The sequence below is a fragment of the Corvus brachyrhynchos genome, unplaced genomic scaffold, assembly GCF_000691975.1.
Source record: "Corvus brachyrhynchos isolate BGI_N302 unplaced genomic scaffold, ASM69197v1 scaffold97, whole genome shotgun sequence".
Lineage (NCBI taxonomy): Eukaryota > Metazoa > Chordata > Aves > Passeriformes > Corvidae > Corvus > Corvus brachyrhynchos.
Genome location: NW_008239758.1, coordinates 7,129,296 through 7,152,144, shown reverse-complemented (window position 1 = coordinate 7,152,144; position 22,849 = coordinate 7,129,296). Strand labels below are relative to the sequence as shown.

The following is a 22,849-nucleotide window of genomic DNA, read 5'->3' as shown; positions in this document are numbered from 1 at the left end:
CGCCCCCTCGCAGCCCCACCTGCCCGGGCTCTCCTACCTGGGCTGGCCCAGCGCAGCCCTGACTCCGAGCGCTGCCAGACCCCACTCCAGAGATGCCCTCATGCCTCCGCCTGCCTGCACTGACACACAGCGGAGTTCAGCCCCTGAGTTGCCTGCTGGCGCCCCGCAATTCACGGCCCCGTTTGCCGCCATTCCACAAACACGACCTCTGTTAACAGCCCTTGACATGCGCCGGGCCTAGGTACGGCTCACCCGCCAAGCAGCCCACGGAGAGTGGGGCCACGAACCCTCTATTCCGATGGAATTCACACCTCTGTGTTGGGCACCCTCAGCTGCAGAGACCGGCTGGGGCACAGAGCCACCACAATCCTGTCACCTGCTCATCTGCCACATCAATCCCTCCTTACTGCTGCTCAGAAACAGCACAGACACCCAAATAAAACTAGATATCCTGCTTTTGTTAGCCAACATCATGGAAGTTGTCTGGTGTGCCAACCTCACCATGACACTGTCTCCTATTCTGACTACAGCCATGGAAACCACTTCAGATATCAGCAAGATGGAAAGGCATCCCTCACATTCCTGGTCACTGCCACGAATGCTGTCCCCAGCCCCAGTTATGATGTTCCTCTCCAAGAAGCACATGCAGCAAACATGGCAGAACTGATATTTATATACTTCAGCGGTCACTTTGAATGTTATGCGCACCTTTCACCTTCTTTCATTTGCCCAGATGACTCCAATAAAAGCAGAAACAAATTGTCTAAGTCTTCCTTTTTCATAGTAATGAAGCAAGGTAGTTACGACAGAATTAAACTAACAATGCTTCAAATGATTATGGAAGGTCTCAGGATCCAGTCTGGCACTTGAAATCATGCAGTTGGACTTTGGCAGCTCTCTCCTGAGCTGAGTAGCTGAGTCCTGGAAAAGCTACAAGGAAGTGGCCAGCTGAAAAGAATCAATCCCTATGATTTTGAGCCAAGAGATGTATTTCCTTTCAAAATACAGAGAAAAGCTGACCTCGTGTATAGGATAGCAGGGGATATCTACTACTTGTACACAGGGGGATAAGGTGTTACCATCTTCAGAGAAGGGATGGTGGTGACCCACATACAGGTGTCACAGTCAAGTGATCAGTGGTCGTACAAAAGAGTTGATACAGCTTCTCACTGAAAAAGGGCAAAAGGCCTTTTCTTTTTCCCCTCACAAGAAGAATTATTGAAGTTCTGGTCTATGGGGACTATGGATAGCAGAAAGCCTGTTCTGCAACTTCGTTCCCATTCAGATTCCTGCAAAGGCCAATCCTCTTGCTCTCAGTGGAACTGCTCACATGTAACTGTATGTAAAGGTGCTTTCGTGGACAGAACCCAGATGCTGTCCTCCTTGGAAAACCACCAGCAGTCAAAAAAGGGGGAATGAGGCAGGATCCAGATGAAAGTGGGGTGCAGCAACAGCATTTCTACTTATGTCAGCATTTTCAGCCGATCTTGCATGGTAAAACTTCACAGCAAGGCCCTAGATTAGAAACTCCATGTACAATTTCCAGCCTTTCTCTTGTTTCTTCCCAAAACACAAGTATGTTTCTAGAAAAAAGTATTTGTGATCACTTGCAATAACCACATGAAAGGGAGAAAAGAGATCAGGCATTCTAGACATAATTGTGCTTTCTAAGAATAGTGTGATTCCAGCCAGGAGAGTTTAAGATTGTAACTGAACAAGACCTAAGCTGTGTGCTCAGACTGTTATCTGATTTTCTCTAACTACACCAGACTGTCTCGTGTAATAGACTGTTTCTCTTTTAAAAATTACCTATGTAATTTATAGACAAATGTTTTTGGAAGTCCCTTACTCTATTGCTGCTACTTGTAACCAAAAAATTACTCAAAGTCTAATATCCTCATTAAATAAATGCAGTGCTCCTCTTTTGCTTCCTGGGCACCAAGACCTGAAGCAGCTCCAAAAAACCTTACACGAGAATCCATGACCTCCTCTGTTCCTTGGCCCCAAGCGAGTTACATGGAGGTAAGCACAAGTACAGTCCCTCTACAGAGCTGTGGCTCCCCTCACACAGCTTTGCTGTTCCTTACCAGGAAAAGTCTGTTTTGCATTCTTTTTCCTAACAAAACAGTGGAATAAAATTTTCATTCCTACTGTCTCTGCAGTTATACCATTTTTTTCTTTCTAAATTCAGCATTTCTACACTGCAGTTTCCTCTATAAAGTTCATTTCTTCTCTTTCAGATGACACACTTTCTTCCTTCGTGTATCATTAGACCAAATACTTCAGGCACATTTATGAACCACATGTCTAATAATAATGGGACAAGTTAATGTTTCCATTACTAATTTTGGAACTATTTTCTGAGATTGCGTCTGTGGCTGGAATTCCAGATGGAGGCACAGAACCCAACTTTCTGGTACTCTATTTTCTTCTAGAACCTTTCTTCCTTCCCCCAGCCAGCCCCATGTTATTATCCTTTAGGGACAACATACAAAGGCACACTGTGATCCCACACAGGCCAGTGTCCCTTCCCCACCTGCCCCAACCTGCCCTCTGTACCAGACAACACCAAAAGATGGGTGAAGCAGTTTATTCTTTGTTGTACAGTGTAGCCCACAGATCTTTGGAGACACAAATATAATGGAAAGGCAAATATTGGACAAAGGTTAAACATTGTATCTGCCTTTTGAAGTAGAAAACAGGAGTCTAAACAAGACTGAGAGATGTGCATTGTCACCAAACTTTTCTTCAACCAAAACTCTCACTTTTCAGAAGAAATCAATGCCAATTTCCTAGGCCCTAGGCCAAACAGAATAGTTTGTATTACTTGGACAGAGAATATGCAAACAGGATATGGAATGCCCTTTGAGCACAGCGAGCTGTTTGTGGGAGGCATTTAACATCCTGTAAACTGGGTGTTTATAGAAGTTGTCACTTTGTTCTGAATCAAGCAGGGGCTCTGTTTTCAGGTTTTGTATGTAACCTGTAACATGTTGGTCAAACAATCAATCTGCTTCCCGCCCCCCCCACTTCTGTTTCCTTCCTCAGTAATTCACTATTAAAATCACAGTAACTGCTCAGGTAGATACAAATTCACCTTCCAAGCATGGAACCACATTCCCTGTGTGACTGGAGAAGATGATTACTGTGTATTGATCCCAGCTAAAGCTTTTTGCTACTGTCACAAGACCCAGCAGCAGCAAGGATATAACTCAGTTCTAGCAATGAACTCGTGCTGTTCATTCTGCTCCAAATCTGGAACTGGAATTGAAATCCAGACTTTTGCTCCAGCCGGTAATGAATAATTGCAAACACATCTACACACATAGAGAGAACTTCTACATATGCCCTTTTTGTTCCTAGGATTTAACACTGAAAACTGAGATTATGTTAATATGAGGGGTTTGCTGGCACTTTTATGGGGCTCATGTTCAGAACGATGAACCTTGTGAGCAGCAGTAAAAGGGTTTATTACCATGAATAATTAGAAACAAATTCTTATCAGTGTCATAAACATATGGTAAAGAAAAAAATCTTCCAGTCTAAGCCAAACCCCAGTGTTTTTCAATTTATTCAAATTTATTAATAAAAAGTATAAAGATGAAATGGAAGTCAGAAATGGATTAAACATATTTTGTGGGATTCAACGGTCTCTCCTATGCAGATTTTTTACTTGTTAGTCACAATGCATCAAAGAATCAGTACTGTTACTGTACATGTGATCTGGTGGCCTGAGCTCAAATTTTAGATCTAAGAGCTCCTTAACAACGGACACACCTCACTGTTTCAGTTTTGCATGAGTTCCTTATACAATAAAGCAAATAACAGACCAGCAACTATTATCTAGTGAGAGGATTAATTATTATGCTTTATATTAACTTCACTAGGGAATATACACACTTTTTTTCTTGGGAAATCAAATCCACTTTTCTTAAGGAGGTTTGAAATTTGAAGTTCTATGTTGTTATTACAGATCATCTTCAAGCTATCCCTTGTTGCCATCTTAACTGGATGTAAGAAGTAGAGACCATCTCAGTTAAGGTATTATGCTGTATTTGGTCAATGCCTAACACACAGCTATTGCCTTAAATGGCAGCCTTAGAGGTATAAAAAAAAGTCAGAAAGATGCAGTAGTCCTTATTTTGATGAAATCTTACGAGAGTTTAAAACTCCAGACTGTTTCAAACTTAAACAATGTGAGTGATTGGATAATAATATGTTTAATTGCTTCTTAAAGTAAACCACTGGAGCTTGGAACAACAAATCTGTTTCTTTACCCCGTTTTTTAGCCCCTGCTTCTTGTATGCAATGCTCTGGTTTTTCAAGGTCACCTTTTAGGTAATAAACTATTCTGCTTGGCTTGGGAAACTTCTGTAAGAGGACTGGGAGATGGTAGAAAAATACTGACCATTTTGCCTGTCCCTGCTTAGACACTGGAATTTATAAAAGTGTTAACAAGGTATTACATATCTCCTTACATGAAAAACAATTATGCAGCTTTGGTTATTGCTGAAATCACCTTTGAAAGCAAATAAGAAACTAAAGTGCACCTTCCCAGGGACTGTAATGCCAGAGGTAGAGCACACCAAAGCAGGTGCTGTGACCTGCCTTACACACTTGAACTGCTCTGCACTGATCAAGTTCCCTGCTAGGAAACTTGCAGGACTGGAACCATACAACAATTAGCCATAGTGGTAGGGTTTAAAATCACTTTAAAAGGTAGAAGCTGCAAGCAGTGTTCTTTATGTCACCATTCTGGCTGGAAATACAATCTGCAGAGTCACAGGAGTGTTTTGTGGTCACTGTTTTATCAAGAGTTTGTTAAAAAACCCCCAAAACATCAGCATGATTAAGGGAGTCTTGCCCAATCTTACATTTCAAAATAGATACTGTTCTCCCATTTTCCAATATCTTATGGAATTGTTACATAAAGAATTAGAACATTTTATAATTTTTAAGCCAAATTTCCAGAATATTTGGATTTTAAATGTAGCTTCAAAATTATATTTTTAGAGGATATAGATAATGAAATTACTTTTTTAAAAAAAATTCAGATAATTTGAAATTCTAGCATGATTACTTCCTTACGCACATTTAAAGCTCATTTTCCAAAGGTATTTATTTACCTGTCCATTCTTGAAATTTATTTGCTGCAAATGTAAGCCAGTAAAGCTTGATTGCATAAGTGCTTGAGGAATACAACCAGAAAAGGGAAAACGGGCTTAGCACAAATATGTGTTTACACGTCAAAATCGAGGAAAAAAAAATTCCCTACTATAAGCTCTAATTTTTATTTTTACTAACTCTCCATTTGAGTTCTAATGGAGACTTTGGAAAGTTTAGATGATGATTGTAACAACAAGTCCATTTTCTTGGTAAATCTCCTTGGAGTTTTGGAGGCAAAGAGTTTCATACCGGCCTTGCAAACATGAGGAATTTCACTCAGAGTGAACAAGATAAATTACAGCTACTCTAGAATGAAAAGAAAAACAGCCCAGGCCTCCAAAACCACAAGTATAGAACTGGAATTTTTATTTCAAGCAAGTTTCAAGCCTGTTTCCATAACAATCTTCATTCTTGTCTCCCATGTGCAGGTAGCACCATAGGGCATTTACTGATTGCTATATAAAAGTTGACAAAATGATGCATTATTCAGTAAATTGCCACATGCAGGGAAAAGAAATGGTACCTTTATTTTCTGAAATCTTACAAGCATATACTTTTTTTTATTTTATAGACAGTCTGACAAAGCACTGAATCACCCTGTTGTAATGCACCATATATATAAAAGACCCCTTATGTTAGTAGCTCGAAACAAACTTCTTCATATTTGTCAATACCTGCTAGATGTGCAGTCCAATCAATTTTTGTTGTAGTGATGCACCGACACACTTGGATTAGAATGCCACCTGAACAGAAACAGCTCTTGTGTCAGGCTGATGTTTCCCATGAGCTTTTATATTTTCTTCCTACAGTAATTCATTATAAACTGGCTCCTGCCAGAGCTTTACCCAGCTCAGAGAGCTCAGCATCCCAGGGACTAGAGCAGCTCTGGGCATGTCAGGCACCTAAACTCTGGAATTACCAGCTTTAACTGTTGCAGACGAGATTTTCATGCTGAAACAAACACTCCTCCTCTCTCTGACCAAGCCGTTAAGGGTGACAGTCTTGTCTGAGCTTAAAACCATTCACAGTGCACTTTTTTTTTAATAGTCGAAGTTTGTATTAGGTGGTGAGCTGTGAGAAAACATAGGCAGCCCTAGAAAACACTGTTGGTACAGTCCTGTCACAAAATTAGGTCAATGGCTTTTTGTGCAATTAAAGCAGCAGAGGAAACACAAGATGTCTTGGCTGAGACACACACAGTGCTTGATCACCACTTGAAAAATCTGACTGCCACCTTCATTGCCATTTCACCCAGAGGAAGATCCCAACAAGGTTCTATGTGCCCAAAACAAGATTTATTTTCTTCAAGATTTAATCATGCATCTGACCAAACTCTTATCACCTCTCTCTACAAATGTGTCTTAAGTCTAGAAACATTTACTTCAATGACAAAAGCTGAGATTTTGATCTCTTCTTGTTACTCCAAACACGTGGGATATAAGTTATGTGCCTATGCCTTTAATTCAGGGTTGAGTAATTACATTTAGGCCCATGGAATCCCTCCAGTTTTTTCTTGGTGTCTAAACCAAATGTTGTCCTAAGGATTTGGAAGCACATGAAGTGAATTTAGGGATGAACATGTATGTCAGTACTTGGAATATGCAACTGAAATTAACTAATCAACTCTGTAGAAGGGAAAGCGAACCTGAAGCAAAGGTCTGAATTTCAAGAGGAAGAGCAAGCACGTTGTAGCTTTGCACATACAGCTATAATTGTATCACCATTCCTTTTATTTTCCCAACATTTCTTTTTCTTTCATATTTTTATTAGTAGTGGCAAAAGAAATAACATAAATTGGCTAGGCACTTCTTATTCCTCTCCTTCAATACACATTTAAAATCTTTCCATAAAACAGAATATTGACTATGAAGAGACCAAATGGTAGACAGAAGTAGAAGCAAGTAAGTCAAAATAAAATGCTTTTAATTGAGAAACTATCTCAGATTTTCTTGTAACAAGCCACACATGCTACTGGAATTAAACAGGACATTTGAATACTCCAACCTAGTGTGTAAGACAAAGGAAACCATAGAGCACTTTGGGGGAAAAAAATGCGTGGGGAGCATAAGTTCATACATGTAGGAGCTAAAGGCAAATGCTTGAATAATTCACAATCATAACATGCACAAAAATGAAACACTGTGACTTTAATAACTGAGTTGGTTTTTTTTCCTTTAACTCTAATTATTAGGCTATTGTGCTCCAGGCTAGCATATCAGGTGCTGATAATGAACATTCAGGCACAGGACTTTTGTTGCACAAACGAAAACTGTTCTGCTCAAAAGATTAATAAAGGATTATCTTCTTGTATATACATATATATATACACACACACACACTGAACAGAATGAAAATTAGAATCAAAATTGGAATGTTGAAGTCTACTCAAGTGTTGCTAATAATATGGAATTAAGGGGAAAACATAACCTAACTAAGAGGTTCCAAAAGGCACATTAATATATGCTAGAAAAGTAATTTTTATATATGGGAACTATTTTATGCTTCATATTATCATTATAATGCACAGTCTTAAACAAACCAAGGATGTGCATGAATGTCACACAGTAGAGCTCTTCACTACGTGTATTGCTGGTGATCGGTGCACTGCAACCAGGTTATGTTTGAACTGCAGATGGAATGTAACCTTAGCAGAGTAAAATAGGGCAATCAAGAAAATAATGGTCTTGAGGTGGCAAAGAGGCTTTTCTGTAATCAGAAAATTCTCTGAATCACGGTCTCAGAGAAATCTTCACAGGTGACAAGCTTGAAAAGGAACCTTTAGACCAGCGCAAGGAGATCAAAACCTCGAAAATTCAACTGCACGTAACGTGGAGGAATCTTAAATATGACTAATACTCCCTGCAAACCTAGTTGGTATTTGAGTACTGCGGCTGAAAGTTTTCAAGTCTTTTGTGAGCAGCTGAAATAATGATGGCTACTTTCCTGGGAGTCAGCAGCCCCACACCCAAGTGCACTGCACTGCTGCAGCATTCCCAATCCCGCGCCATATTCCAGTAGAGGCTGCGACATTTCCAAGCTACACATTATAGACTGGTCAGCTGGCAATTAGATGCTCATTGTTGGGTTAGCAAGGAATGTGAACGGAGACCCTTTGCACTCATTTTGTAGTTCTTCCTTTAGCAGATGCACTGATTTGTCTCTATAACCTGCAGCTTCCCCCAAAGTGCAGAATCTCTAGAACAGAAATTTGTTGAAACTGCACATCAGATCAAAAGCTCCAGGCCTTTAACAGCAGAATTTCATGAGCTCTGCCTCCTTAAGAAGCCAGGAAAAAAATACAGCTACATGAAAAATAAATGAGCAGCTTTTCCTGACTCTGAAACCAGAAAATAATGACATGAAACCAAAATCAAATGCAGCACTACCAGTTGTATTCCCAAATGCCAGTATTAATTCTCCCTCTTCCAGCTCCCAGAGACTTGTTAAACAAATGAGCCTTATAATGCATTTTGCAAGTGAAAGGTCCCGGAGTGGTAAAAAGTCAACTCCCATACCAAAGGCACTTAACAAAATCCTGCAGCTTGCTCCAGGAGTTCTGCACTGAAGAGGATCACCCTGAGCCCGCTCCTGCCACGATTCCTATTTTCTCCTTTGATCAAAAGAGCAGCTCTGCATCACTAGCAATAGTGTGGGCTTTTAGATCAAAACTAGCATCTCAATACCTGGAAGTCAAGTCAGCTCGTGTAAATCACAAAAGGCTGGTTTTGTGTGTGCACAGACCAGTCAGACCTTTTTTTGTAGCAGGAAAAAATCCTCTATTTAAAACGCACCTGATGTACCCCATTTTCCCTGCACACCCGGACTGGATCCGCAGCCACGCTGTCATCCTGGTTATCCTCCCTATGCCCTTGGTGGCATTTTTGGGACCATGTTACACCTCTAAGATTTTTTGTCTCCTGGACAGAGATCCGATTTTGCTTGCACACTGTGATCCCCTCAGGAGAACTCTTCCCCTTTTCCCTGGCTTTCCCCGCTTGTCACTACTATTTGCCCTCAAGTTTAAAACAATTAAAGCCTTTGGACTGAACGAGGGTAAAGGCGGGATGAATAAGCCTCTTGCTTCAAATAAAGGAGAAAAACCTTAAAATCCAAACTACACGAACACAACATGTCTCCTCCCGCTGCATTAATGCCGCCTCACGAAATGGCGCCTGCCTCTGCTGACAGCTGCCTCAAAACGCCCACGGCTCCTCGGGAAAACAGAAATGCAACTTCCCCCCCACCCCCCAGGAAATCTTTTATTTTTCTCTCTTCACATTCAGCCCCTCGGTACCTCCCGAGAGCCCTCCGCAAAGCCTAAACCTGACGGGGAGCGCTCTCCTTCATGGAACAGGCTTTCCCCCTCCGTTTTCAGAGCCCCCCCGGGGCGCGGGGTACGTGGGGCTGCGGGCTCCTGCCCTTGCACACTGTAAATAGATGTGCCGATTCAGCCGCTATCGCCACGATCTTGCCTTTCCAGAATTTTCTCCCTCCGCTTCCCAAATATAAAAGGACTTTTTGTGCTGAACACGGAGCGGGAGCGATGACGGGCTGAGCGCAGGGCGCCATGTGGTATTTGGTTTCTCTACAGTACATGTTTTTATAATGAAGGGGGAAGGGAAGGAAGGGAGCTGCTCCTACCAGCATGCCAATAATCTGTTGCAAAGGGCTGGAGCGCTCAGAGCCAATTAGCTCTCCAATTAACCATTTAACTGCTGAAACAAAGCCAGTCCCGGGCACGGAGTCCGCGGGATTCGAGACAGAAAAGACGGTGTGGACTCCCAGGTCATCGAGTTCGTACAGATTTTTTCACGGATGCATTTTTTCTACACTTTAATAATAAATGCTTTCGATAGACAAACTAGCCACTGAAACTCCCTTAGATCACAGCAAAGGTGGGACAGCTATATCCCGCACGCGTACACCACACAGTTTTAAGAGAAGCTGGATGTGTTTCAGGATCAGTGCCAGCCTGTAGTGGAGCCATAAAAGCCACCCACAGGAGCTGCATTTCTGATACGGATATCAGGTCCCTGCCACTGGAACAGCGAATCCATGCTGTCCATGGATGAGTGGGAAGGGTCAGAGTGCCAAAGAACGGATGTGTCACTACAACAACTCCCAGCAATGCTGCTGTGGGTGGAAAAACACCCTAAGGTGGGACAAGCTCTAGGAAAGCAATGGCAGAGTCTGTCTCCCTCTAAAAGTGACGTCTCCATCATCACTTCCCTACCCTAGTCTTGTTTTTTCAACCCCTTAACCACATCAAAACAAGAAAAAAAAAAAGTTCTTTTTTATATTCTGCAGTTTAATTTGTCATAAACCTTTAAAGCCTGAGGCAGGCCAGCTCATGGTTTGTTGTGTGCCACTGAACAAGCCAGGGAAGAAGACTCACAGGGCATTCTCAGCCTCGAACTTTTTCTCTGGGGGCAAGTCTGAACATGGCCAGAGAACACAGACAAATTAGTCCTAATGCACAGCAACAGTAACCTGCTCCTGCTTGACCCAGCAGGTCAGTAAACCTATTTTTGTCGTCCTTTTTTATTCCATGACGTGCTGGCGAATATTGGATCAGACTCCCAGGGATGCCAGGAGGACCAGCAGAGTTTGTACAGCTCAATGAAGTGCCCAGTGTGCCAAAAACAGGCTCTGCACCCCAGCTCAGCAGCCCTGGCAAGAAGCAGGCTTTGCTTGGGAGGGGCCATACCAGTGCTGCAGGCCTGCTCCCAGCCCAAGAAAGCTCTGCAGTGCACATGAAAGGCATATTCGAGCTATCACTACCCTCCCTAAAAAGATGAAGTCAAATCTCCCCACTCGCCATGGAGAAAGGCCAGTGCCCCTGAACGTTGCGGGTTGCCCTGTCTGAAGGGCTGTACCAAGGCTGACACTGTAACACATCTCACTTTTAAGCTCCGGGAAGGATTCTGACTAAATTGAAGTGTAACTTTACATTCAAATTAAAAACATTGTGGAGCGGGGGGTGGGAAACATATGGGTAAAAAACTAGCAGATTATTTAGGCATGTGAACTGTCAGAGCACAGGCAATACAAGAGCTCTCTTGTTCCTGCTGCCTCCCACAGCTGCATTCACTAAATGTATCCAGCGCTGAGAGACGCATTTCTCCACCCCTTCCTCAGCCCAATGGTGTTTGCACAAACACCACCCAGGTCCCTTGGGACAGGCAGTGAGGCAGCAGTGATGCCCTAGTTACGGACAGCATGAAGGACACGAGTGACTGACCATGTCTGCAACCGGGTGAAATTGTTACATCCACATCAGTCCATGCAGCTGATCCATACTTAACTTAAACCCAGGGCAGTTTGTTCTTTGTAAGGATACACCCCATTTGTATGACAAACTCAGTTACTTGAAGTTATTCCCATCAGATGATTTTCAATAGTTTATGGAGAGAAAAAAAACCAAAAAAACAAACAAAAAGCAGAAGAATGGCCACCTCTATTAAAAAAGAATTCACTGGATCCACCTCCTGGCGGATGCGAAGGAGAGCAGTGGTCTTGGGGACTGGCTGTTCCCCAGAGAGTTTTACCCAGTTTTACCTTCCATCAAGTCTCTGTGTTTTGCCTGATCATACATGCATCTTGGGGCAGGGGGAAAAGATATGAGTGAATTTCTGTAGGACTGAGGTGCTCCCCCCATGACCTCCATTCTGCTCCTCGCATTTCTCCCATGCTCACTTTGCATCCTTTACCATCAAGGACACATTCTTTGGCCCGGCACAACAGAGCCTTGGTCCCAAATGCAGCCTTGAGACACTGCTGCAGTCACAGCAACAGAGGGAAGAGCTGCCCCTTCTGATATAGCAAATTCTATAGTGGATCAAATTGTGGCAGAAAAAAAAAGTCATCTTGGTGTCTTTCCTCACTTCCAAGCTGTGAACCAGCAGGGATTTTGACCCTCCTGGTCTCTGCTTCTTCCTTTCCTCACAATTCTCTGTTTCTTCAACACCTCCAGCTCCACTAGCAGCGACGCAAATTTGACAGAATCTGGTCAATTTTTCAAGCTTTCTCATTTTAAGAAGTCAGTGGGAGCAGACTATCTTGCAATCAAACCTCACAGGAGGGAGAATTAAATATGTCATGCATGACCTTAATCCATAGGATTTTGCAGATAGTTCCTCTTGTAATCTCTATACCCAGAGCTTATTATGCATTCAAAACGTATCTGTAGCCCTGGAACATTTTGCAACAAAAGGAACTCAAATTCATTTTGATATAGTTATGCAGTCACACCAGTCACATGCTTGCTATGGAATAAATATAAACACTGGGCTTTTGGGAATAACTGGCAGGCTTGAAGTGTGAAAAAAAAAAACAAAAACAACAACCCAAGAATGAAACCATCTATTACATACGGAAAAAAGATCAGGTTTAGATGTCAAATTGCAGTTGAGGAAAATGACACAATTATGTATGAAAAGTCTTTTATATTTTTTTTTCAAACTACAAAGCATAAAAGAAAGAACTGAAATTCATACTTAAGCATCTCCATAATGTAAGGACTTCATTTTGTAAAGTAGGAATATCGTTTAAGGCATTTAAAATCCTTTGAAAGCAGATAATTCATTCACAAAATGGCCACAGGTCCCTAAAGCTAGAAAAGTTAGAAAACTGTGCTCTGGGTTTTGTGTAATTTTTTTTCTCTGCTTTTCTTGCCTTCCTGAAACAAAATGACCTCTAAGACTGTTCCAACTTTGTCGTTGGAAATTGCCTATTTTAATTAGGGACGTTTCTGTTCAAGACCCACACCCCGCTGCACTGGTTGTGCTGGAAACCAGCTTTGCTCACTGGAGACGACTGGGGGTTCGCCTGCTTTGATCTCCTGAAGTCTTCAGGATCCTATGGATTTTGGAGCACACGTGGGAAGATGTAGTCCCATCTCTGTGCTTTTAAGAAGGGAATACAAAACGTGAAACCAGATGTTAAACCTGAGCCTCAGAGAAGCCACAGGAGCGTGAGTTACCTTCAACAGCACTGCAGTTCTAAAAGCAAACAAAGGCATAAGGGGCTGGGATGGAAGGTTTCATTCCTCAAACGAGGCAGTGACTCACCCACATTCCTAACAGCGCAAACAAGGGAGGCAAACCCTCCTCCTCCTGGCAATTAGAATCCTCCGCGTTTTCCTGTGTGGAGCAAATCCCAAGCAAAGGCGGCTGTGGTGGTGTGTTAGAGCAAGACACAGCACAGAGCAGATGTATTTTGGAAAGTGACCCTCTTTTGCACACCTCTGTGTTTATGTGCCTTCTCGAAAAAATAAAGAGTTCTCAAGTGCTGCTTTTCATTTCTGAAAACACACTGAAAAAGGAAAAGGGCTACTGCTAACAACCAGTTTTCAAAAGCCAAACCCATCTTTCCTTAGATACGTTTTTTTAGTACTAAGAGGCAGCAGTTTACTTTAAAAAACCCAAACAAACAAACAAAAACCAATCCAAAGACAGATAAAACAAGTCCAAAAGTTCACTGAGCAGAGAGCCGAGCAGTGTGTGATGTGGATAAGGTGCTGTTTCTAACCATCAAGTCACCCGTATGGGAAAATTTGACGTAGGGATGTGGAAACTCACCCTCCTAAACGTCTGCTCAGTCGTTCCCATCAGACAAGGCACACTTCGCTGATGGAGGACAAGCATATTCCAGGTGACAGATGGCATGTAGCCAAGCTGCTAAACATGCCCTGCTCCACCCTTCCTGCATGGCTCTCCCGGAGGTGGGGAACGCCGTGCAGGTCCCCAGATGGTCGGGGCATCGACTGAGCTGCCGGGTGGTAGCAACAGAGCCATCAGCAGCAAGGATGAAGAGGAGGTGGTGGAAAGGCTGGGTGTGAGGAAACAGGACCAAAAAGGAGCCCAGAAAACAGAGAACGTTGCTAATTTGCGAGAGAAACTGCAGGAAACCAACATCTCTGAATTGTAAACCTCAGAGAAGTTGTGGTTAGGAGACACACATCAGGGTGACAGAGCTGCAGGGCAGGCTGTGCCTGTGCCCAGGAGAGATGCCTCAAAGCCACGATCCATGTGGAGCTCCCCAAGGAGTGGGGCTGGGTAGGTGGTCCCCTGTGTAGCTCTGTTGGGTGATGTTTATTCATCTGTGCAATGCAGGATGCCAGAATGCCAGCACAAAAATCCCCTCTGGCTGCGTACTCCATGAAGCAGAATTAAGGTTGATGCTCAGTGTGTTCCACTTTATATCAAACTTTTCAATTCTCAGGTTTCCAATGGTAGCCAGACACCCCAAAATGACATGCTCATTCATTCCTCCTGGGGAACAACTCCTAAGGGTTCCTGGAGCTGCTGCAGATGGGAAGTGGCAGCATTACCTAAGTGGGGGGGACTTGTGGTGTGGGACACTTGTTTGTGTGACAGTTACCAGTGTAGTTTGGCTGCTGGTGCTGGGAGAGACCTTGGCAGCATGGGCTGCTAGCAGGAACACAGAACTCTTGTTAATGACAGTATCAAGCCTCAAACAGATAAAATAAGCTATCCTGGAGCTGAAGCCGTGCTCAAGACGTCGTGGAAATGCCTGTTGCACTAACACTGCTGCCATACTTAAAGCTAAACCCCAGCAAGCAGGGACAGCGCACAGACCTGCTCTTCCTGCTGCTGCAGATTCTGCTGGCGGCATTTGAAATATTTTAGGCATTTCAGACAACTCTCCTGTCTGACTTCAAAGCTTACATAAAAGAAAACAACCTGCTTATCAAGTTGCAGAACAACAGCGATCCGTCTGGCTTATTAGATGGAAAGAACAAGAGAAGGGGAGGATTTCACTAACAGTATTTCTGCTTTGATTAAGTGGCTGTTATGATCAGTGCAACAGCAAACAAACATCACGAGCTCATTACAAGATATTTCCTTGTGCAAAGGAAGAGATGGACTCCACGCATATTATTATTATTATTATTACTACTACTACTGAGCATTTTGGCCGGCTCGTGCTGTTTGTATTGTGCAGTAATGCCGGGCTGCTTGAGAAAAGCAGCATTTGTCCCCAGCTTTAGGCATGAAAACACAACTCAAATCCCTTCTCGGGAACAAAGGTGCTTCCCAGGAGCCTGGCGTGCTGCCGGCATGTCGACCTCCAGCCTCCACAAACAATTCTTGCCACGTAGACAGGACCGTGCAGGGTAATGGAAAATTACTGCAGGCTTTTTCTTAAAGGGCGAGCACCGCCGCTGGCGGAGAAGGTTGATCCGCATCCCACTTCCCAGCGCGCCCCAGGGTCAGCCTGCGTTTCCTGCGAGGAGGCTGCGGTGCGTCACCGCGCGCCGGGGCATTAATACAATGAAGTATCATTTGCATGCTATTCCAGCCGGCTGCGGGGATCAGGAGTGTTAAGCAGCGAGCTGAGCTGCGAGGGAAGGGGGGAGCGGAGCATCCAGAGCCGAACAGCCCGCGGCTGCCCGTTGCGAGCTGCTCTCGACGCGGCTCAAACACGGCAACCAGTTCGTCCGGGCTGCGGGCTGATGCCAAAATAACTCTGCCCTGCGCTCGGCAGGCGCCGTGTTTTAACAACTGCCTGGCACATTCCTGCCTGCAAGGCTGCAGGAGTTAAAAAAAAATACCTTTAAAGAAAGAGCAAACTTTGGCAGTGGTTAAGCTGCTATCAGCACAACAGCAATTTTTTAAAAATTATGGCCATGTTTACCTCCATTTCTGGTGTCAAAGAGAATTTAGTTATTAAGACAGCATTGTGCTTACCTAGCTTTTAATACCAAGCCAAAAAGCCAGGCAAATAGCTACAGGAGCACCAAACAGCCAATTCGAGTCACTGCACCTCTGAAAATCAGGGATATGCAGACTGGCTGGTTGGGCACGGCAGGATCTGCCGCCGCGGCACACAGGAGCTGCCCAGCAACAGGGCACAGCACTAAACGGTGCTCTTCCCAGTCTTCAAGAGTAGCTCCTGTACTCCTTACAAGTTTCATTTTGTCTCCTACAGGAGCAGACCACACTGCCTGTTCCTTGAGGTACCTGTGGGGAACTGTGTCCAGCCTGCAACAAAAAGAGAAAGGCAGACCTTCTCCTCTTGCTTTTACCTTTCTGCTCACTGCATGCAGCTCCTGGTTGCCCTGGCGTGGTGCAGGGATCACAGATGTTGCATGCCAGACTGGTTCTAGGTCAGCTCCTGCAGCCACCGTGTTTTTGTTCTTCCCTATCTTCATGTATTAACTCGCCTGTTTTTTCTTAGATAAGCACTGGTTAAAGCCTCAACCCAAATCTTTTCATTTTGTTGCAGCCAGCAATGAAAATTAAGCCCCTGCACCAAGTTAGGGGTCTGCTTTGTAATAGAAACTTCCTCTCCCTTAAATAGAAACCTTTGTTGTGAAGCTGTTTTCATTGCAAGCTCCACAGGGAAAGTCATTATATTTCATAGAGGTTGACCTCATTTTGTAGTCCTCGATATTAAACCTTATAAGGGGGACACATAATTAGAAGCGGTGAGTTCTCAACAAAGATACACAGTACTTGTTGCTGTTTCCTTCTTACCTAAGGATTAATTTAAAATGGTTCGGAAAGAGTAACTTGAAACAGCTTTTAGCAGATAAGTGAACACAAGTAAAATGCAAAGATCTGGTTTCCAAGAAGCCTTTTACAAGCTGTACAGAGAAATGAAATCAAACCCTCCAGCAGCACACAAGGCTTCCTGCAGAGCCTCCCTGGAATAGCTGCAAACGTGCATTCCGGTGAAAGCTAATCTTGGTCTGAGGCTGGGGTTACATAAAGACATCTGGTGGCAGAGAGGACTGGTGGTTAGGCATGGGCCTGCCCATGTGGCAGCCTCTGCTTGGCTGGAGGGAGTTGAGGGAATTTTCTACTGCATTTCCAGGGTTCTGCTCTGAGACAAAGAAAGCAAAAGGGTTTCATCTCAGTCAACACAGACAAGGGAGGGAGTGCAAAGATGCCCCAGCTTTGTTAGCTTTGCTAATGCAACCTAGGTTTCCACACAGTGGACACTGTTGTCACAGGGGAATGGGTAAACACAGCACTGGCCACCACTAAATAAACACATTTTACACAGAAAGGGAGGGCAAGGCAGTGAGCAATGTGCTGCACCGTGCCGGAGCCTTGCTGAGCATAACCCTGTGTTGGGGCTTTTCACTTTAACATGGTTTAAAACATCTCTTCACAGCCTGCTTTTCAAGTAACCCCTACACTTTTCTGAACTACAGAAGTTTGCTTGAAATACACATTTTGAATTCATTTTCACCGCTCTTGTGATAGCCCCACTGCTCTCCCAGCTCCTGAGCATCCCCTGCGTTCCCAGTGCTCTGAGTCCTGCTGGCAAAGTGTCACCTCCCTGCTGAAACACTCATTATGTATAAAGAACGATTTCTTGTTGAAAGGCCCAGGCTCCCTTAAATTTCCCTTTAGATTCTATGGTTTGAACGAGCATTTCTGCTTCAGCAACCCTGAGAACTTCCTGATTTTTGCACAGTTCTCCCCACTGCAAACAGCTGACTGCTTTAAACTCAATTTTGGACTTGGTTTCTGGAAAAATCAGACAAATGGTGGTGTTTCCTAGCTGAAGCAATTTCACCTGGTGTTAAACTTCTTTTCTGTAGCCCAGCTCTCCTGGGTCTGTGCCGTGTGGAGCAGGGCGGTTGCTGCCCACACCTGCAATGGGTTTGCTCTGCCCTGTGGTTTGTGGCACAACGTGCATTCGAACGGGAGAAAAGAGAAAGGCAGTTCCTCCAGAGACATCACCAGAAACTCCCTGAATCCCACAGCTTGGTGGCTTAAAGCGCCCAGCCTTTGTTCCTCCTCCCTGGGAACGGATTTCCACTCCACACAAGCAAAAGGGATCTCAGTCATGAAAAATGTGTGAGGAAGCCAAGAGTGGGACCACAGCAGCCTGGGACAGTCCTGGGTGGGTGGGCTGTGGGGCTGGGAGGACATTTGGTGGCCAGTAGCTCTCCATGACAGAAGGACATGGCATAGATAAGACACCTTTACCCTTGCACCCTACTTGGCCTCCACCCACAGCAAGGCCAGGACTATTCCAGTTTAGCTAGTTTTTCCTCCCTCCTATTTTAGATGTAGAGTGTAATTAAATCACACCCAACAATTCCCACCACACCTCAAGAAATTAACCCCATCCCATGGCAGTGCTGGCTGGGGAAGCCCTGGACAATGTCCTGGGAACACCCATAAAGCTGAGAGAAATTTTGCCACCCATTCAGTGTGTAGAAGGTTGGGCTTTTTGCGTTTATTTTTGGAGCAGTAAGTTATTTTCAAAGAGCCTTTCTGTCAGGCTTAGCCCCGTATGAGCTGCCAAGTGAGCTCCCAGATCTTTGGGCATCATTAGTAGGGCTGCCTTGTGCTGAAGTGGTGTCAGCACTTCCATTACAGCTCCTTTCCCCTGCTCCAGCCCCCTTATAAGTGGGACATAAAAATTCAGTTCTGGCAGAAAGTCTCAAGCCAACAAGGAAAACAGTCACCACTTTAATCTGATCCTTGCTAAACTTAACTGGCTGGGCGGAGAAAGCAGGGATTTAAAATATCTTTTCTCCCTCCCACGCCTAAATCATGAATTTTAAAATCCAGCTGTACTGCACTCATATTACTCATGGGGAACTTTTTTTAGGTTGGGTTTTTTTTCATAATTTATCTGTGGTAAATGGAGAAGTGATCCTCCGCCCTCCTCTGCCTCTTCCTCAAGCCAAACAGTTGATTAAAAGTTTCTATTGTCAGTCCTACTAATGAAGGCCACAGTTAATAGTCATTTTAATTGGGCACAAATCCATTGTAGTGTTAAGGGAAGAGACAGATGTCCTTCTCACCACCCGTGGTGACACACAGCCACCCAGGGTGCTGGGGCAGGAATTAATTTAGCTGACAGCTCACCAGGAGCTTCCAGCCAGCTCAGCGCTGGCTGAAACCACCCAACAGCAGAGCAGGGGCACTGCTGGGTTGGGACACAGCAGATGGGGCTGGAGGGAAGCAGGAGTGCTCATGGAACATGTTTTCAATAGCTGGCTTCTTGATCAGCTGCTGCTCAAGGAGGAAGTAGCCCCTTCTCTTGTGGAGATGCTTGCTATCGAGTCACCATGCCGTCAGCCAGACTGATTGATTCATCCAGACTCAAACTCTATTTTTTTCCTTTCTTCTTGACTTTTTAGCTGGATCAGTTCCCTGTGCACAAGAGCTAGCACGCACAGAGTGGAGATAGGGGACTGGGACAGAGGAGGGCAAGATGCCTCCAGCCAGCAGCACCAAGGACCTGGGGAGGTTTGTCTCTCCGAATCCAGCACACAGCACACAGTGTGTGCACCACAAACTCAGCAGGCGAAGAGAAAGAACCCATGCCTTGTCTGCATTGCCTTAATGCCAGGGTGAATAACCATCCCAGGGTACGTTAGAGGAACTGCAGGAAGACAACCTGTAAGAGGGAGCCTACCAACTCTTTCACTCTTACAAAGAAGTTACCCCACTTCTGGTTTCAATATTTACATATTTTCTAAGCATAGCACATATTCCTGTGTTACCCCAGAAAAGGCAAAGCCTGGAAAGAGCTCAGGTTCCAGCCAACAGGAGCTTGTTCTGGTGCGATGACATCGCAGCTCCAGACTGGCTGAGGATGTTTGGGAGATGCAGAAGGTAGAGGTTCTGTGGAGTCAGGTGAGACAGCAGCCAGCTCAGCCCCGCCCAGCCCTGCCATCCTGCTTTCCTATGGGAATGCACTGCTGCACATTCTGGCAGTGCCTCTTACACCACTTTAAACTCCAATGCCACATCCAACCACCCCTGAAAGATGTGTTTTAGAACTGAAGAGAAGTTTCTGTGTGTCTTCTGAAAACTCCTTCTCCCACTTGACCTCCAGACAGCCGGGGTGGGAAGCCTGTGAGCGTGGCCATCTGTCATCCTGCTTGGAGGCAGCTGCCCTTCAGCCCACTCATTAGTGTGCGTGTCATTGCATCACACACTCTGCTTGCTGTGGAGAGGGATTTTTTTTTGCAGTGGAGTCTGGTAATACAGGACACAGATTTACAGGAAATGAGGCTTTACTTCCTGCTCATGGAGAATCACGTGCCAGTTGTCTGGTTAATTCTGGAGGAATATGCTAATGGGTGCACATTCCACTGCAGGACACATATAATGACGAACTAGCACCCCTGAGAACACTTGAAAGGGGAAACTTGTATTTTGGCTGCTGTGCTCCATCTCAAGCCCCCAGCAGGCTGGGTCAAACATCAGTACCCCAGTCTTACCCTGCTGCCAGCATGGCTGTGCTGGTGAATGCCAGCACCACGGTTTCTCCTCTTCCACCCAGGAACTGCAGTTTTCCCTGTGCCACCCGGTGTAGTGCATGGGGCATTTGGCAAAGCTCTGCTAGGACTTGCACCTGGCTAAAATTCCAGCTCCCCAGGGAAGAATGACACATTATTCCAAGTAAACAAAAACCCTTTCATGGAGAAATGAATGTCAATACCAAAGGTGGGTGAGAGATTAAAGTAGTGCTGAGAGGACACTGGGTTTCCCTGGGGACTCTGATTTCACCTCTGATGCTGTGGTATGGCTCAGCACTGGAATTTATTCCTGTTAAATATGTACCTAATGACACCACTGACCTCCTGGGAGAGTTGCCTCAGTTTTCATCGCAGCTGCTCCAGCTTCTGTTAGAACTTCCATTAAAGAACTGGTTCATATGTGGCCCACTGGTCCCATTTCCTTCTTCTAGTTTGGTCTGGGACTGCTCCAGCCCCTAAACCTTTACCTGCTGCTGGCTGGGGAGATTTGCACAGGCAGGTCCACAACTCAGTCCTGTTGTCACTGTGAAATGCTGAGGTCCCCTGTGTGCCTCGTGGAAGTAACTATGAAATACAGAGAGATTAAATCACTCCTGAATTGCCATTTCTCTGGCATGAACTTTGTGTCCAAAGCTGAGAGGTTAATATGAAACACAACAAACCCTATGGTTTTCCTCATCTGTTTATGAGATTGAAATGTAAGTCATGGCTTTAAGGTATGTATTGTAGGCTTTCTTCTTTAAACATAAATATTCAATCAGTGAATAAACTGTTTCAGGCATGAGCTCATTCCAAAGGCTGTTGCAATTGCGAATTGTTGCAATTTTGAGTTAAGCAGCCATTGGATTGTGCAATTTCCTAGTGTTTGAGAATATCCCAACAGAGAAGAAACAACAGAAAAGGAAAAATGTTGAGCTTTCTTAATCAAATCGATACCAGTAGACTTAAATCCCTCCTGTTCTGAGCCAAGGATAAGGATTTTTTTCAAGGATTTTCTCCTTAAAAAGGAGAATAAAGAAGATCTGCTTGTCTGGCAATGTTTTCTGTCCAGCACCAACCACAGCAGGGCACAAACATCTGGTGTATAGGGAGAGGTCAGCTCTGAAACCCAGCCAAAACCAGCACAGAGTGTGAAAAGAAAATACATCTTTGCCATGTACTGCTTTGTCTACAGCAGTAAATTGGAAATGAGACTTTCCTATTGCCAAGAAAAAAAAAACCCACAAGAAAAATAAAGTAATGAAAGGGCTGCTGAAATCTGCCTTATTCAGTGTGTTAACAGCCAGGAGAATTGAACTACATCAGATATTCAGATTAAATATTCAGGATGAAATTAAGCAAAAAATATGAGGGAAAATACAACGAAGCCACCACAGATCCATTTGGGGATCCTGGAGGACAGAGGTAGGAGAGACCTATTTTGCCACCAAGCAGGAGCAGCGTGGAGTCCTTAAATCTGGGCCCTGCTACATCAAACCCTAATCTACTTTAACACCCCTAAATCAAACTCTAATCCACTCTAACACCCCTAAATGAAACCCTAATCCACCTTAACACCCTGCCAGTTGTGCATGGCACTGCCTTATCAGTGACTGGAGCTAAATCCCACCCACACTCACACCCACTCCCAGCAAAGCACAGCCAAGGGCCCTCATGGAGCACACGGAGTGATAAAAAGGCACCTCTCTGTAGTGTATGGAGAGCAGCCCTGCCAAGAAGGGCTTGGGGGTGCTGGCGGGTGTGAGACTGGACATGAGAGGCTGGACATGACCTAGCCATGTGTGCTGGCAGCCCACAAAGCCAAACATACCCTGGCTCCATCCAAAGGAGTGTGGGCAGCAGGGGAGGGAGGGGATTCTGTCCCTCTCTTCCTCTCTGGTGAAACCCCACCTGCAGATCTGCCTCCAGCTCTGGGGTCCTGAGCACAGGAAGGACATGGAGCTGCTGGGGCAAGTCCAGAGGAGGCCACGGACATGCTCACAGGGCTGAAGTACTTCTGCTCTGGAGACAGGGAGAGCGAAGCGGGGATGTTCATCCTGGAGGAGGCTTCAGGGAGGCTTTAGTACCCCCCTTCCAGTACCTAAAGGGGCTCACAGGAAAGATGGGGACCAACGTTTTAGCAGGGCCTGTCGGGATAGGACAAGGGGGAATGGTTTTAAACTGCAGGAAAGTCGATTTAGATTAGCTATAAGGAAGGGGGTTTATAACGAGGGTGGAGAAACTGGCACAGGTTGCCCAGAGAGGTGGTGGATGCCTCATCCCTGGAAACATTAAAGACCAGGCTGCATGAGGTTTCGAGCAACCTGGTGTAGTGGAAGGTGTCCCAGCTCATTAAAGATTCCTTCCAACCCAAACCATGCGTGATTCTGTGACTCCAGAGCAGGCGCAGCTCCGCCGGAGCCGCGGGAGCCCTTCCCGGGA

The 22,849-nt window shown here is 44.8% G+C and overlaps 1 protein-coding gene across 6 annotated transcripts in view; it reads right to left on the bottom strand.

The window, feature by feature from the left end:
• Window positions 1-13,983, bottom strand: part of CHD2 (chromodomain helicase DNA binding protein 2) — an 84,798-nt gene extending 70,815 nt beyond the window's left edge. For 4 of the 6 annotated variants that reach the window (XM_017742603.1, XM_017742607.1, XM_017742604.1 and 1 more), the window contains exon 1: window positions 13,746-13,983. The gene's annotated coding sequence lies outside the window, so the exon portion shown is untranslated. Of the gene's footprint in view, window positions 1-5,840; window positions 8,365-13,235; window positions 13,487-13,745 lie in introns of those variants that run through there. The other 2 variants (XM_017742605.1, XM_017742606.1) reach the window with 2 other exon arrangements.
• Between the last annotated feature and the right edge of the window lie 8,866 nt (window positions 13,984-22,849).